This window comes from Ursus americanus, chromosome 5, assembly GCF_024610735.1.
Source record: "Ursus americanus isolate L20-20 chromosome 5, mUrsAme1.1.p, whole genome shotgun sequence".
In the NCBI taxonomy this organism is placed as follows: Eukaryota; Metazoa; Chordata; class Mammalia; order Carnivora; family Ursidae; genus Ursus; species Ursus americanus.
Window position 1 is genome coordinate 25044530 of NC_142131.1, and position 17380 is coordinate 25061909.

The 17380-nt window shown below is 38.6% G+C and overlaps 1 long non-coding RNA gene and 1 other non-coding gene across 2 annotated transcripts in view; both read right to left on the reverse strand.

The window, feature by feature from the left end:
* The window catches only part of LOC148110055 (uncharacterized), a 504178-nt gene that overhangs the window by 75223 nt on the left and 411575 nt on the right, over positions 1-17380 (reverse strand). The window lies entirely within an intron of this gene.
* On the reverse strand, positions 11921-12025 carry LOC123791592 (U6 spliceosomal RNA). Its single transcript, XR_006779455.1, has one exon. It is a non-coding gene; the product is annotated as a U6 spliceosomal RNA (small nuclear RNA).

Here is a 17380-nt window from a genome sequence, read left to right on the forward strand (position 1 = left end):
TAATCTACAACATTTTATTAACCAGAGTTACTGGGTTTTTCTTTTCCCTACTCCTCAAGCTTTCTGATATATATATTTTTTACTACAGAACATATTTTTATTTTCTGAATGTATTATTTTGGTGTTTGAGTTTCTTAGGAAATAATTGACTCCATGCTTATAAGTGCCCAATAGCCAATCACAAGTGTCTGTATTTCTTAGCATCAGAATAAACACGAAACCGAAAAGGCTCCCTCAGGAGACATAAGTGTTCTGAGTCTTCATGAGCCTGCAGATGGTCAGAATTTTGTGAAAATCCATTTTACATGTGGATGACTCCTGACAGTGCTACTCTCAAATATCTGGCGATGACATTTGGCCATTTTCGTTAAGCATCTCATTTTTGCCTCTGCTTAGCTTGAGACTGGTTCCTGAATTACAGTCCCTGGCAGGACAGCTGAAGCAGGAAAATATTAAGTTGCTGGCACACAGAAACTCCTTTCCTTTAGCCGAGGTTCCATTAAAGGATCTCTGGCCCTTTAATGGCAGGTTTATAATAGGTATTTCCGTGTTATTTGAGGAAAAGGGACAACTAGCTGAATCAAAGCTTTTTGGTGTCTTCGCCTTTGTAGCATAAAAATGATAAAGAAAAAGGAATGTGCTATCTAGGTAATTCATCCAAAACAACACCATATGTGTGACCCCATCAACTGAAGTTTAGAAACAGTACTTCTTCCTTCATTCTAATATTTGTAGGGCCCCTATGATATGTTATTCAGTATGCTCAGAAATGAGGTACAATGATGACCAGAGCAAGGACTCGACTCTTATGGAAATCACAGTCTAATGAGGGAGGCGGAGGAATGAACTGTTATAATATTACAACATTATGGGATCTTCACTATGATTGGATGTACTTTAGGTGAGTATATGAATATAGGACAATGGAGAAGAGCACCTTATCTCCTTGGTGCACAGGATAGGGGAGGCGCAAGAGACGATTTTTGGGATAAACCTTAAAAAACAAAGACAGACTGGGGCACCCTGGTGGCTCAGTCAGTTGGGCGGCCAACTCTTGGTTTTGGCTTGGGTCGTGATCTCAGGGTCACGATCTCGAGGTTGGAGGATCGGCTGTGTAGGGTTCCAGAGTCCACTGGAGATTCTCTCCCTCTGCCTCTCCCTCCCCCTCTGTTCTTCTCCCCGCCCATGCACATTTTCTATCTCTCTCTCTCTAAAATGAATAAATAAAATCATAAAACAAAAACAAAAAAGACTTCCCCAAAAGAAAAGTTAAGGAAAGGTATCCTATATTGAGGAAATAGAATATTTAGGTAGGAAGGCAAGAAAGAAGGCAGTATACTCAGAACATAAAGTTGTAGCTGGAGCAGAAGGGAGAAGTGGGGGGACAGTAGATGAGATCAGAGAATAGACAAATGGTATTGATATGAGGAGAACTTTCAGTTTCTTCCTCTGGACTTGTCATTTCTAACATATGTGAGTTTCTCATGTACTTCTGTGTATGGGAATTTCTGTATGGGAATTTTCTGGCACATTAAAAAGTCAATTTGCATCCAGATTTCCCACAGAGTTTTTTGGTCTCAGTGTGAGTAGAACTGTGTCCTGTCCCGATTATATGAAAAAGGAAAAGCTCCCTCATATTCTATGAACATGTGCTTTCCTTGGTCCTACCTGACATTTCTCTGTGCCACTTGGTTTACCTGCAGGAACCTGCACCCTGGCTCCATCATCTCCTCCTCACCTCAGTCCAGCATTGTGAGTGAGAGGCGTTACTGTCATGGTATTATCCTTGGCTGGAACCAAAAAAGCAAAACATGGGTACGGGGACCCAAATCCGACAACACATCTGTGAAAATGACCAGTTGAGAAAATGGTCAAGTGAGAATCATTCTTAGGAATCCTCTGAAATTAAGCAGGAATGTGACAAGAGCACATTTGTGTTTTAAGAACACAATTCTGGAGGAAGCATCATCTCGATACATTATGGTTAGAGCTTTATCTAAGTAATGAGGATGGAGGGCGGTGTGTATATAGAAATCTATGTATGTAAATAACTGTAGAAGGCAGTATAGCACTGGGATTGAAAGCTTGAGCTCTGGCGTTAATCAGCTTGGGTCTGAAATCTTATTCCTCTAGTTACCTGTTGTAGGATGTTATATGGCAAGTTATATGACATCTTTGTACCTCAGTTTCCTCCTCCATAAAATGGGGATTATAACAGTACTTTCTTCTTAGAGTTGTTGTGAGAATTAAATACAATAATACATATAAAGCAATCAGAATATTGTGTGGCATGACATAAGTGGTCAACAAATCCGAGTATTATTACATGGGAAAGTATGATCATACCGCAACGAGAAAATGCATAGGATATGGCAAATGATAGGATAAAAAGAAATAAAAAGGAGGAAACATGAGGATAACTTGAACAACAGAAATTATGACCAATTGTACAAAGAATGAGGAAAGAATCTAGAAGGAGGTAGAGACTGGGGAAATGTCAAGAAAAAGAAAAAAAATTTGGCGTCTCAGGTGTTGTTTGAGGAAGCTGTGATATATACAAACTGAGGTGGCAGGTAATCAGTTGTATATATATGCGTTTGGGGCTCATACGAAAGACTGGGCTGAGGATATAGATTTTGGGAACCCCCAGCTGATCAGTGAAAGTGGGGGCCATAGGGGCAGGGGAGATTAAGGAGGCCAAGGAGGGAGTATGGAAAAGAAAGCAATTTATCCTTAAGACAATGACTTAAAATGTTCAGATAATCTTCTCTTTTTCCCTCCTCTAAATTAATCCTGTTTTATTATTCTGATAATGCAAGTAATACATGCTTTCTACATAAAATTCTGAGCATTTTCTTAATGTTACCTTTTTTTAAGACAACAAATTTATGTGACTGTTCATTTGCAGCCTTTGCTCTGAGAAGAAAATGTTCTTGAGTCATCCCACATTGGGGCTTCGAACATAAGGCAGATATAAAATACCTCCTGCTCTGTTGTCTTCACTGAAGGCCAAACAAAAGTAATCAGCTTGAATCCACCCCTCCTTAGATGAAAGCCCAGCTGTGTTCCTGTCCAGACAGAGAGCTGGGAGCCAAATGGCAGGGGGATGTGCTGCTTACGTCGTGATGGAGGAAGAAGACTGGGGTCCTTTGTGCTGCTGACACTTTGGCAGGGCAGGCTGGTATTAGAGGAGAAAGCCTGTGATTATTTCAAGTGCAGACATTTTCCCTTCAGGGGCGTTACTGTGCAGCCTGGGAGCTAAACTGCCAAGTGACCACCCCGGCACTGTCAGTGCTCTTCCTTCACCCACCTGACCTCAGATGCAGGCAGCATCTGTAGTAAGGGAGAGGGCTGCTCCGCACCCTCCTTACCACTCAGGAGTGTGAAGGCCTCGACACATGGCCACTTGGGCGGGAAGATGATTCTTTTTTTTTTTTTTAAGATTTTATTTATTTATTTGACAGAGAGACAACCAGCGAGAGAGGGAACACAAGCAGGGGGAGTGGGAGAGGAAGAAGCAGGCTCCCAGCGGAGGAGTCCGAAGTGGGGCTCGATCCCAGGACTCTGGGATCAGGCCCTGAGCCGAAGGCAAATGCTTAACGACTGAGCCACCCAGGTGCCCCGAGGGAAGATGATTCTGAAAGGCTTTCCACGGTGATCCAGTGCAAGCTCTGTACCTGTGCCCTGGCCTCTCGCTCTCTGTCTTCCGTAGCCCGTTTGGATCTGGAAGGAGTCCAGTAAACCAACAGGCAGACTCAGTATGGATACAGGGCACCACCAGAGCTGAGCCACCAAACACAAGTGATAAAACCCAAGCTCCAAATGAACTCACCCAGATTTCTGCAATCAAAATATCTATTAAAATATCTTTTAATTCTAGCATTCCTACAAGTCGTGTTTCACTCTTTAGGTATCATTCTGAATTACCAATGGGTAATTACAATTACCATAATGTTTTTCATGCTGAGAGCCTCTAATGGTATTAATCTGACCCTGAGCAAATCATCAGGTTCTATACTATGGGGTGGTATGTAGTGAATATCTGTTCCTCACTTATTTTTAAGACTACATCCATTGCTCTTGCAGGTGAGAAGAAGAGGACCCAATGTTCTCTTTCCCGATCCTTAGTCAATTGTTTTTATACATCTGGTCTACCTCCTCAGCTAAGACAGGAGTAGAGGTGTGTGACCTGCTTCTTTTTACATTTTATCCCTCACTGCCTGCCACATACCCAGCTTAAGGTTCAGGTACTTATCTTCACAAACCTGTTTCTCTGCTACTGTGCTCTGTCATTGTTCATAGTTCTAACATTTCTTAGACGTTTATGTTGATTTCTCCTTAGTACTATATGAAGTTATCTTGTAATCTAATGAATGTGCTTTGTCCAATTGCCATTAAACACTGCAGGACGTGACTGTTTATCATAAATTGCACCAGGCAAGGCCAACACATTGTGAACTCTCTTCTTGAACTTCCACAAAATCTTTTTTTTTTTTAAAGATTTTATTTATTTATTTGACAGAGATAGAGACAGCCAGCGAGAGAGGGAACACAAGCAGGGGGAGTGGGAGAGGAAGAAGCAGGCTCATAGCAGAGGAGCCTGATGTGGGGCTCGATCCCATAACGCCGGGATCACGCCCTGAGCCGAAGGCAGATGCTTAACCGCTGTGCCACCCAGGCGCCCCTGAACTTCCACAAAATCTGCATGAGTATGTAAAGTTAAAACAAACAAACAAACAAAAAACATGGCCACTTTGAAAATGACTGCAAAATCCTGAAAGATTCTGGCTGTTGGCCAGAATTTCTTGTATGGGAAACCTCAGATTTCCCCACCGTTTTTCCTTGCCTTTCCTGGGGTTTCAGATTGCAGGACCGTTATAATGTCACTACACAGAGCTCATGACAAGCTAGTTAGAGGAAGCTACTTAAATCCCGACAATTTCACCCTGCATTTACCATCCTCAGTCTTAGAGCCATGCCTCCTCTTCCCACACTTCCCTTCTCCTTCCTATTTTCCTACATCCCCAACCCCAAAATATTCCCCTTAGGGAGACCAAGAGGAAAAAGAACCTCAAATATTGACCTCAATGAGAGAAGGTCTTGGAGATTTCTTACTTGTTGATATTGAAGGAAAAAAGAAATCAACAGGATGTCTCCTCATCCTTTTAAATCCTACCCTACTACTGGGATTCGACTGATTTCCATCTCTGAAAAGGCTTCAGAGAATACTCAGAAACTCAGTGAACATGAGTAGGAGAATTTTGATAGATTAAGAACAAATGTTAATAGTCAAGCCATTCCAAGAAAGTTCTGCTTTCTTTCTCCAGGAGTTATTTAAGTTGAGCTGCCTTTAAAAGACACAATTGGATGTGTAACAAGTCTCACCTTTGACCTCTGGGATATGGGATATTTTGGTGGGGAGTATTAAGGCTTTTGAATTCACTTTCCAGAATGAGCCTCTTTAACTAGAAAGGGGTACTCTCACAGCTGGCATAGGAAAACTGATCTTTGGAAAGCAAATACCTTGAGAAGAAAAACTTTAATGCCTACAATTAATTCATGTTGTTTATTGTAATATAAGTGGGAGCTGACAGAACATCCTCTGTGTATGTGTGTCAGAAAATCTACCCCCCCTTTTAAAGAAGAGTTAAAATGAATTACAGAAAAAATTGTTTCACTTCCAGAAAAAAATTGGGAAACATTTCCTTTGACACATTGCTCATAATTGAAGGAATTCACTTTTTTCCTTTAAGTAAAAACGTGTGACTTTATTTAACCTCCCTTCAATTAACTCTCTCAAAGGAAAATAACCTTGAGCCCCATAAACACACACATTTTATTCTCTATTAACAGAGAAAAGAGAAACAATGGTTGCCCTCCACGTCAGGGACTCCCGCATTATTGCAGCTCCAAAGTCAGATGCCCTGTGTGCACCAACTTCCAGTTTTCTGCTTTTATTGACAGGGGTTTTGACTTTGAAATTCTGCCTTCTTCATTTCACCAATGCACACAGCCGTAGAGTTCAATTAAAATTATGCTGTTAGAAATGTTTGCACAGGAACATTCTTCATTCAACAAGTATGTTTTGATCTCCTTTATATTAGGCTCTGAGGACACAATAGTGAACAAAATAAACATGGCAACTTCTTTTCTGGGGCTTATAATGTGGTGGGGGAAAGAGAAATTAACTAAATAATTAGATAATTACAAATAGTAAGGAAGCATTACAAAGAAAATGCTGAGTGCCATGACAGTGCTCCATTAGGTGATTTATTTATTGGTTTATTTATTTACTTATTACAGGGGAAGGAGTTGGGGAGAGTTTGTCAAATAAGAAGTCCTTCTTCTTCTTCTTCTTCTTCTTCTTCTTTTTTTTTTTTTTTAAGTATGATCCACTCACAACTCTGAGATGAAGACCTGAGCTGAGATCAAGGGTCAGATGCTTAACTGATTGAACCAGCAAGTGCCCCAGAGAGAAGTCCTTTCTGAAGAAATGTTTAAACTAAGATCTGAAAGATAACTCGTATGCTCATACAATAGGATTTAATATAGCAATTAAAGGTGAATGAGCAAGAACAAAATGTATCAAAATGGATGGCCCCCTAAATCATATTGTTTGGGCAAAAATCTCCTTTCCTTAAGTGTGGGTAGGTCTGATCTAATCAAGTGAATACTATTAATAGAGGTTCTAGAGGACAGATAAGTCAGAGAGTTTTTCCTGGGGGAAAACACACATCGCTGTTGTTAAGAGGGCACACGGCAGGCATGTGTAGGTGACATCTAAAAGTTGAGAGTGATCCCCTGCCAAAACCCATCAAGAAAACAAGGACCTTAAGCTACAGCCACAAGGAACTGAATTCTGCCAACAACTGCTGAGCTTGGAAGAGAACCCTCAGCCTCAAATAAGCTCACAGCCCCCAAGTATCCACAGAATCCAAACATACTGTGCCCAAATTCTTGACCCACAGACACTGAAATTGTAACTTTGTGTTGTATTAAGACCCTGAGTTTCTAGTAATTTGTTATATAGCAGTAAAAACAAATACAATTACTGAAGAAATGTTAAGCAAATTCACAGTCTCACAAAATGAGGGGCAGGAAGGGACCACAGAGGTCATGGTGGCCAACTCCCTCACGCTGTAGACGATGGTGAAGTCTATGGGGCTGATATGAATTGCCCAGGGATGAACATTCTAGTTAGTGACACAAGGTCACTAGAGTCCAGGAAGAAGAGTGAGGAGCAGAATAACACATACAAAGATAATGTTAGAGGGAGAAAAAGAAGAAGGTAATGATTCTAGATTATTTTACATTCATGTCTAAGTTAAAAATACAAAGGTAAGTGGAGTAATAAAGCAGATCTGTATTACACAGATCTTTATTACACAGTAATAAAGCACTGTGTTCCTGATTTGAAGGGCACATTCACCCCAATGTTTATAGCAGCATTATCAACAATAGTCAAATTATGGAAAGAGCCCAAATGTCCATCAACAGAGGAATGGATAAAGATGTGGTATATATAAACAATGGAATATTAGCCATCAAAAAGAATGAAATCTTGCCATTTGCAACAATGTGGTTGCAACTAGAAGGTATTATGCTAAGTGAAATAAATCAGTCGAAGAAAGACAAATATTATTAATTTCACTCATATGTGGGATTTAAGAAACAAAACAGATGGAATACCTGGGTGGCTCAGTCGGTTAAGTGCTTGTCTTTAGCTCAGGTCATGATCTTAGGATCCTGGGATCGAGTCCCACATTGGGCTTCTTGCTCAGCAGGGAGCCTGATTTTCCCACTCCCTCTGCCTGCTGCTTCCCCTGCTTGTACTCTCTCTCTCTCTTTCTGACAAATAAATAAAATCTTTAAAAAAAAACAAAACAGAAGAACATAGGGGATAGATGAACAGAGGGAAAGGGAAGGAAAAATAAAATAAAAAATAAAATAAAATAACAACAGAGAGAGAGGCAAACCTACGAGTCTCTTAACAACAGAGACAAACTGAGGGTTGCTGGAGGGAGGTGGGTGGGGTGATGGACTAGATGGATGGTGGGCATTAAGGGGGGCACTTGTTGGCATGAGCACTGGATGTTGTACATCGGTGATGAATCACTGGATTCTGCTCCTGAAACCAGTGCTGTACTGTATGTTAACTAACTTGAATTTAAATTAAAAAAAAAAAATTTAAAAAGGAAAAAGCTGTGAATTAAAAAAAAATAATAACTGAGCAGGGAAAATCATAAAACTTATAGTTAAGTCTAAATAGTGTTTGATGACTTAAAAAATAATTGACAATTAAAAAGTCTAGATATTCCAAAGAATTGAGTGGGAACAAGGAAGGAAATGTGGTGGGTGTTTTATGTTGGCATAGACTATGCTTATAATTCACTCTGGCTGTTGTTAAAAAAACATGCTTCTGAATAATGGCCTTTTATCTTTTATACTAAAGACTCCACGGAAACACAATAAGTGAAGTGGTGAATTTACAGCAATTATATTTAGGTCATAATCAAACCAAAACAAACTTAAAATCTTCACGTACATTTTTCTGGATACCTCAAATAGAAGGATATTTTTGGTTTTCTTTTACTTTATTTTAATTACCCCCATAGAATTTACTCAGTTTCCCATATCATTCAGCAAAGACAAAGACTTTCTTTTAAGCCTATTTATAATAAGATGCTGTGGCTCTGGTTCAAATTTAACTTTACCCTCTTGCCTACATTGCTTTGCATTTCAATCTTTACCCACCCGCCAACTTAATTTCAAATTATTTTAAATTGAGACTAAACACTATACAAATTTTGGGTATTGTGAATATAATTTATGGGGACCAGCTGGAAAGCCAAAACTTTGATCAGATTGTAAATGTTAATGGGAATACTTGATATACATGATTGACAGCATAATTGGACCCTTCTCATTGATTTTCACAGAATTACCGCCACTTTTTGATGTTCTGATGCTGTCATCCATCATTTCCAAAAAAGAAGAAAAATGTGTTAAATAGCATTTACTTTCATTCAATGGTGTGTTTTCTGTGATTTCTGTTATTAATTGTAAAAACACAATTTCTGATCTTCCTACTATATTAGTGTCATCTACTGATTATTGATATATTTAAAACATAATATCTAAAAATAAGAGTTAAAGTTGTGTTTAAATTATGTCAGGTTTTAACTGAAGTGCAGACTAGAAGTGGCTACCTATTCTGATCTGAAATATATTTAATTTTTCTCCTGGATTTGACAGGAATAGCACTCATTCAAGACAAAGCTATCAGCCATTCTCCAGGCAGAGAACAGAGTTCAAGTAATAGCTCAAGACTTCTAGAAACACCTTTTCTAGTAATTTCTATCATGTCTCTTCTTCCTCATGCTAGAAGACACAAAATGAAATAACTTCTCTGAGAGCTTTCTCTTGGTAAAATCCTCAAACAGCTAGAAACTATAATGAAATTGTCAGAAATATATTGAGAAATCAAGCAATTTGTTTGCAAAAATACGAAAAATACCATAAAAGAAATAAGAAGGCTTTTTTCCACTGGATACTTCTCTCATATGGAGTGAAAGACATTTATTACCAGAAAATCAGAATTGGTGAGGAAGGAGAAGAATGAGTGTACATGCATAGGGAATGGAAACAAGTGATTCTCTTTGATTTGAATGTGGGCCTGTTTTCTAATCTCCTTTGGCAAGTAATAGCATATTGACCCTAGTAATAACTAGCTTTTTAATTCTAGAGACATCAACTTATTAAATTACATAAAGCCAATTAATAATCTCAATAGGTTTTCATTTTAAAATTCTTTTTGTGTTATTTTATATACTTTTAAAAGATTTTATTTATTTATTTGACAGAGAGAGAGCAGCAGAGGGAGAGGGAGAAGCAGACTTCCCACTGAGCAGGGAGTCCAATGTGGGACTCGATCCCAGGACCCTGGGATCATGACCTGAGCTGAAGACAGATGCTTAACTGACTGAGCCACCCAGGTGTCCTTCTTTTTGTGTTATTTTAAATATGTTGTTATGCATCATGCCTGGATATTTTATGTCTCCTTTGCAAGGGACTATTCTTCCAAATGTGCCTTTGCTTGTAATTTATGATGGTGACGATGTGGGAAATTTCACTGGAATTATGATGTTCCAAAGTGTAGTTTTAGAAATCTGTCCTATGCAACGAAACATTTCAATGTTACTACATTCTTTTTTTTTTTTTTAAAGATTTTTATTTATTTATTTGACAGATAGAGACAGCCAGCGAGAGAGGGAACACAAGCAGGGGGAGTGGGAGAGGAAGAAGCAGGCTCATAGCAGAGGAGCCTGATGTGGGGCTCGATCCCATAACACCGGGATCACGCCCTGAGCTGAAGGCAGACGCTTAACCACTGTGCCACCCAGGCGCCCCTCGATGTTACTACATTCTAATTTACTAATACTATATTAAAGCTCAGTTGAATAAAAACATACTACATTGTGTCAGGTTTTGTCATGAGATTTGTCATTTGATGTTAGGAAATGACTTAGAAAAGGGATTGATCCACTTACCCTCTCTCTTCACATAGAACTGTTTCTCACCCTTGAGGTTTAACCCAGAGATCAAGGATTGCCAAGGTTCTGGATTTCAGATAGGATGGGCGCTAAAAGGAAGAGTAGCACTTCTGTGACTATCTAGCCATTCTGCAAGTGCTGTCTCTGCCTTCAAAACTGATTCTGAAAGGAGAGTCATGGGTACATTTTGGCCGGGGCCAGCACAGGGGACAGGAGAGAGACAATCCTTCTTACTCCTTCTCTGTGTCCACACATGTTTCTGCTGACAACTTGCTGCTCGTGACAGCTGCCCACACTTGGACATTGAAGACTAAAGCTGAAGGATTCCACTGGGCTTTCCAGAATAAACCTACTAGCCTTTATGTCCTACAAGAAATTCCCTTTCAGCAAAAATATCTCTTGCTGAAGACCAAGATGTTGTATTGTACCGGGAAAAGCACTGGATTAGGAGTCAAAATCCTAGGTATTAGTCTCAAACTTTTTATTGCCAATCTAATCCCTGAGCTACTTTTTAAGTGTAGACTGGCAACAGAAATTTTGAATGCTGTGTGTGTGTCGTTTATGGGCACTGGAAGGAGACAGCCCAAACTCCCCCATTCTCCAGTTTTTAAAATATTAATGAAAAAGACTAAAATTAAATTATTTATTCAACACTATTTGGTCTGCTCTCATAGGCCTAATTACCTCATCAATTCCTCCCCTCAGCCTTGCTTGCCCCTGTTGCTTTAGCCATCTGTGACAGAGAAGACTGTTCCTACTCCTGGGCCTGGAGAACTCAACCACAGGTCCAGGGGGAACCACTGTTTTCATTCATGTCATGAATTACAATTTGAAGGATTGTAAAGTGCAGAAAGCTAAATTTGTGTTCTATTATAATTAAAAGAAAAAATAAAATCTAATGGGAACATTTTGATGACTACTGTTTGATGTTACCGTGCTCATATTGTATCTCTCTAATGCTGGCTGTTAGGAAGAGAGCAGCAAAATTCCGCCCCCAAAATTAGGAAAGAGTTGTTGTTACTTATTAAAGAACGCAACTTGAGATCACAAATGTGACATTATGTTAGATCATCATATTTTGACTCATGTATCTCCCCTTTAAGGCCTCGGACGGCATCCCAACCCATCATATCCCAACCACAGTCTGAGGATTGATGATAATGAAACACCACAAGAGACTGTAGAAACACCAGAGAATATTCTTCTGTGATAGTAAAGGGCAAAAAATGAAAACCTGTTTTTCTGTAAAATAATGATCAATAAATACAAGTGGCAGGTAGAAATGAAAACTAAATTTTTTCTAAGTTTAAGTGATAAGAATGTTATAATCAGTGCGACTTCTATTCCTTTCTTTCTTTCTTTTTCTTTTAAATATAGAATGCTTTACAAATTTACATTCATCCTTACCAGACACCATGCTAATCTTCTTTGTATTGTTCTAATTTTAGTATATGTGCTGCCGAAGCGGGTACAGTGGGAGGGACCTTTATTTCACCTCAGTGCCTGGCAGAGAATGAGCTATCAGTAAATGCATTTTTAATGGATAAAAATAGTTGATACACTTACTTTTCTTAAGTATATTCTCATCAACCTTGTAAGATGTGACTTAGCAAATTTCCTTCTCTTAATTTTATTTTTGCTCACAAGCTGTTATAGGTAAACTGATCCTTTAAGAAAAATGAAATCTGAACCACAGATAAATAATGGAAAGAGAAGACCTGATTCCATTTCCAAGCTCTGAGTGAAGGAGCTGATAGGTTAGGGGAGGGTGAGAGGTTCAAGCAGATGTGTTCCTTCTTTTTTCCTTTACCTCATCTCTTTCCTCCTCTCTCCTGGGTGACTAGTCTAAAAATTGAGAAAATTTCTATGTGTAAAAAGAGGTTAATCATTTTTGGATCGAAATATCTGTAAAACTGCAGCCTGAGCAGATCTAAGCTTTCTGAAATTAGTCCACATGTCAGCCATTAAATGTTGGCCACAAACTTACAGCCACATGAGAAATGGAGGCAGGTAGAAACAATTTAAGTGAAGGTAAGTCAAGGGCTTTTGCCCTAGTAGACAGAGTGGAGGATGGTGGTGAATAGATTTGAAGCACCCCCTGTCTAGGATTGTGGAAACGGGGAAGACATGCATGCTTAGGGGGAATTTCTATTGGCATCTGGCCACGGTTATTTTGGCTCCAACCATGCTAGACTTTTCAATCAGAGGGAGTAACTTCCCTGTAGAATTGAGTATCTGTACAGCGATCACAGCTACTTGTCTGGTGGATGTACACTAGAGGAAGACAGGCCAATCTCCCTCAAGAATCTAACTAGACTTCTGTCACCTTTCTTCCTTCACAGTTTGACTGTGCAGGTTTCTACCTGTCTACATGTATAATAATGCAGAGGAAAATAGCTCAAGTTCTTAAAAAATGAACAAAATCGCTTGAATGCAATGCTAACTTTATATGAATATTTATTTTCAACCAAATAGCTCCCTTTGGTGATCTTTCTTCCAAGTAAAATAGTTGACAGCAGAGAAAGTCTTCCAGTTCCAACATGCTTACCTCTTCACTTTTGTCTTAGAGCCTGCGGTTTGCCCTGACACAATGAACAAACATAGGGTTTCAAAGAATAAGAGAGATTCTTGGGAAAAGACAGGGATGAAAACTGTTATTTATTTTAAAAGGGCAGGTTGAGGTTATGTATCTTTTGTGTTTGGGAGATGCACATCGGTCCAATATGCAGAAGAAACATTATTCTCTAGAATTATTTCACAAAGTAAATGAAAACATCATCATTTCAAAGTTTGGAATTTTGGTAATTAAAAGTTCTTTACCTCAGTAATGAGTTTTTCTTGAAAGAAAGAAAGAAAAGGGAGAAAAGATAGAAAGAAATCTGATAATGACATCCATATCTTTTTGGCTCATTTACGTGTTTAATATGAAGAATTACAATCTATTAAACTCTAGTAGGACTCAGGTACTATAGAGACCTTTACATTGCTGATTTTCTCTGCTCTATTTCCTCTTAAAGTGTTTATCAGGAGACACTGGCTTGTTAATTAATCTCCTTCTTTCTCCTTTCTCCTTAGAGTGGGATTCTCAAAGGAAGGTCATGTACTGTCTGCACTTGAATACTCTGCACAATGTGTTACAAAGCAGATTCCTGGGCCTTAGTTTAGATTTCCTGAATCAGACTTTCTGAGTTTGAGGCCCAGTATTTTGTATTTTTAATAAACTCATCAGGTGACGCGCACTAGAATTTCAGAATTCTTTTATAGTGGGAAAAGCTTACCTTCCAGGGAGTGGCAGCTTTAATTTAAAAGTGGGGTATAGGGAGGGAAATCTGAAGGGGGAGAAATCAAAGAGGGAGATGAACCATGAGAGACTGTGGACCCCAGGAAACAGATGGGGGATTCAGAGAGGAGGGAGTGGGGGGAGGGGGTAACAGGGCGATGGGTATTAAGGAGGGCCCATGTTGTGATGAGCACTGGGTGTTATAGGTAACTAATGAATCACTGAACACTACATCAAAAACTAATGATGTACTATACAGTGGCTAACTGAACAACATAATTAAAAAATAAATTAAAAAATAATATCCAGCACATAGTAAATGCTCAACAAATATTCTTATTTTATGATAAAAAAAAAAAAGTGGGCCATAGGAAGGGAACTCAGAGCTTTCCAGCCAAAGGTATACACAATCATGCTTCAGGTAGAAGTTTTGCAAACTTACACACTAAAAATGCGTATTTCCAATAGCATTTCAAGGGAATTTATCATACTTGTAATTTATCAGCAGAATTAATTGAACTGGGATACACTTATATTCAGGTATATGCTTAACATAGAAATATAAACTTTTCCTTATGGTAAGTTTATAAAAGTGACGTAACATTTCTTCATTGCATGAGTGGCCACAGAGACCTGCATTCCTATAAATGGGCGTCACAGGAGACTTTTCTGTCCCACTGCGCCATGGAAACGTAGGACTCAGCAATGCCCTGATTCCACGACCATTAAATACACAGTTACTTATATGTGACAACTAACAGAACTTGATAATGACACTTTAGAAGCTTGATATGGCACCTCTAAACTTTGGTTAATGACGCAATATGTAATCAAGGGTCTTTCGAAAATGTCTACGAAGGCAGAGAATGGAAAACAGGTCATACAAAGAGATAACTACCAACACTGAGATAGATTACAACCCACTCCTCCGCACTCACAGCAAGAGCTATCATTCTCACCCCAGTTCCATGGGATAATCACTCACATCTATAACTTAAGCCTCACCCAGGAACTTCCCATTTAATTAAACTGTGGTGGAAGAACAATGAGAACTGGAAAGGAACATCTTCAGTCCTGGAAAGCTGAAGAGAGTGGGAAGGGAGCCATGATCAGAATATAGATTTTAACATTTTCCTGGAAACACAAGGATGACTGGTGTTTGTTGATGTGGAAGAGAGTAAGCTGAAGCCTAACACGGGAGGGGAAAGCAATAGGTAGGGAAACCCATTAGCTCTGCACAGCACTGGAGATGTGTGGCCCTTAGAATCACAGGAGTGAAACAGGGGGCATGGAATGGGGGATTCACTGAAGTACAAAATAGAGACTACCTGGCCACTGCCTTCCCTTCCCCCAGGACTCATGGCTGCCAGATACTGTTTGAACAAACTAACAAGTGAAAAATGGAAAAAGATCTTTTCTCATGGTATGGAATGAGCAACCTAAAAAGAACCAGGACAGCCAAGAAGGGCACTGGAGCAAGTGACTTTGTTCTGTCACTTTCGAGTCCCCTAGTGTGAGAGCTGGCTCCCTGACCACTCACCCTACAGTGCAGCTGCCTCACCGACAAGCCCAGCCTACCCTCAGAAAGCTCACAGTTCTTCTGTGACCTGTGCTTACATACAAATGAGAAACAAGGGGCACCAAACCTGAGAAAACCGTATAACAAAAACACAAAAAGAAAAATCAAAATTAACAACAGAGAAAAGTGATTCTGCAGAATTTAGAAAAAAATCTTTCTAAGTAATGTTACAGAAATCAGAGAAGATTCTGCATCCATAAAACAAAAACAAGATGCAACGAGAAAAGAAAAGAGCTCTAGATACTTACAAAAATATGTTTTCCGAAATTAAAAAAAGAAAAGGAAAGAATTGCAAGAGTTGAAAGAGATTGTTGAGAAGTAAATCTCCTACAATAAAAATCAAAAAGTTAAAAAGATTTAAAAAAATCAGAGAAAAGTTGTAAGACATATATAATAATTCAGAAGTTCAACATCCTGTTCATAGGAATTTAAAAAATGTACCAGAGAAGACAAAGGGGAGAAAATGAGAGAGAGAGAGAGAGAGAGAGAGAGAGAGAGAGAGAGAGAGAGAGAGATTTCTTAGAACGGAAGACAAAAGTCTTCAGACTAAAAAAGACCAGTGTGTCCTCAGTGCGTGATGTATTAGAGCCCACTCGAATCATATTTTCATAGCACTTCAGAATGCTATGGCGAAAGATCATTCTAGTAGTTTCCAAGGAGAAGAAACAGGACATCCATAAAATAACAAGTATAGTTTGGCACTGGCCATCCAATCAACAATTCTGAATGCTAGAAGGTAATGGAACAATGCCAACAAAGCTTTAAGTGGAAATTATTTACAACTTAGAATCTTGAAAGCAGTCAAAACAACTGTCCGTCTGGACACATTTTTAAAACGTTCAAAAATATAAGTTCCCGGAAAGGTACTTTCTATCCCCACTTGTTAGGATATTATTTGAGGATACATTATAGCACAATAAGACAGTAAATTAAGGAGGAAAATGTGAACTCTAGCAAACAGATGACCCAGTCCAGGACCGAACTGTACAGTGATCCATCCTAGAGAGAAATAAGAATTTGCTGGAGGATAATGAAAGGCTTGGGAAAAGGTATCAAAGAAAAAAGTAGAGTTAATACCACTCTTGAGTTATTAAAAGATTTTAAGAGATAGAAAAGGCAGGCAACATAAGAGAAAAAGAAAAGCAATTAGAAAACAAACTAGGTAAGAAACTGAGTATGATCATAATATACTACTTGACACTACAAAGGCTACCATATACATTTTAATTAGAATGGTTAATGACTTTTGATTTTAAGAGACAACCTAAAGAGATAGTATTAGCCAATTTTTAAGAAGACAGACTCTAAGGTTCTTACTGGCTACATGAATCTGGAAATATACTTAATTTCTATGTTACTCAATTTCCTTTCTGTAAGATAGAAATAAGTTATCTATTTAATCGTCTTTTTGTGAGGCTTAAGTTACTTTACATAAAATGCCTATAATCGTGCTTGACACACAGTAAGTCCTCAATAAGAGTTAGTTAAAACAACAGACAACATACAAAAACTAGAAGCATTTATTGAAACAAAAATGAAATGTTATGAAATTTGACGATATAAATGTTTAAGTGCAGACAGCTGAATGGCTGAATGCGAGGAAGAAGAGTGAAGTGGAATCGACATACCGTTTACAGTTGATAGAAACAAAAATAAATAACAAAGACAATTAAGACAAAAAAACAACTTAGCAAGATAATCGTGTAAGTGGGTTAAGTCATAATCCATCATAGCAGGAAACTATAGTTATATGACTATAATTAACAAGTCAAAAGCTAGTGTGTAAGCTTATAATATAGAGAGATGGGGGAAACAGCAGGAAAATCAAAAGAAATAAAAGTGCTTCCTTTAAGAATCAAGGAAGGTAAATATCATTACCTTTAAATATAATTTTATTTGTCAATTATACCTCAACAACGCTAAAAAAAAAAAAAAAGAAGGAAGGTAAGGGTGGGGTTCAGAGTTGAT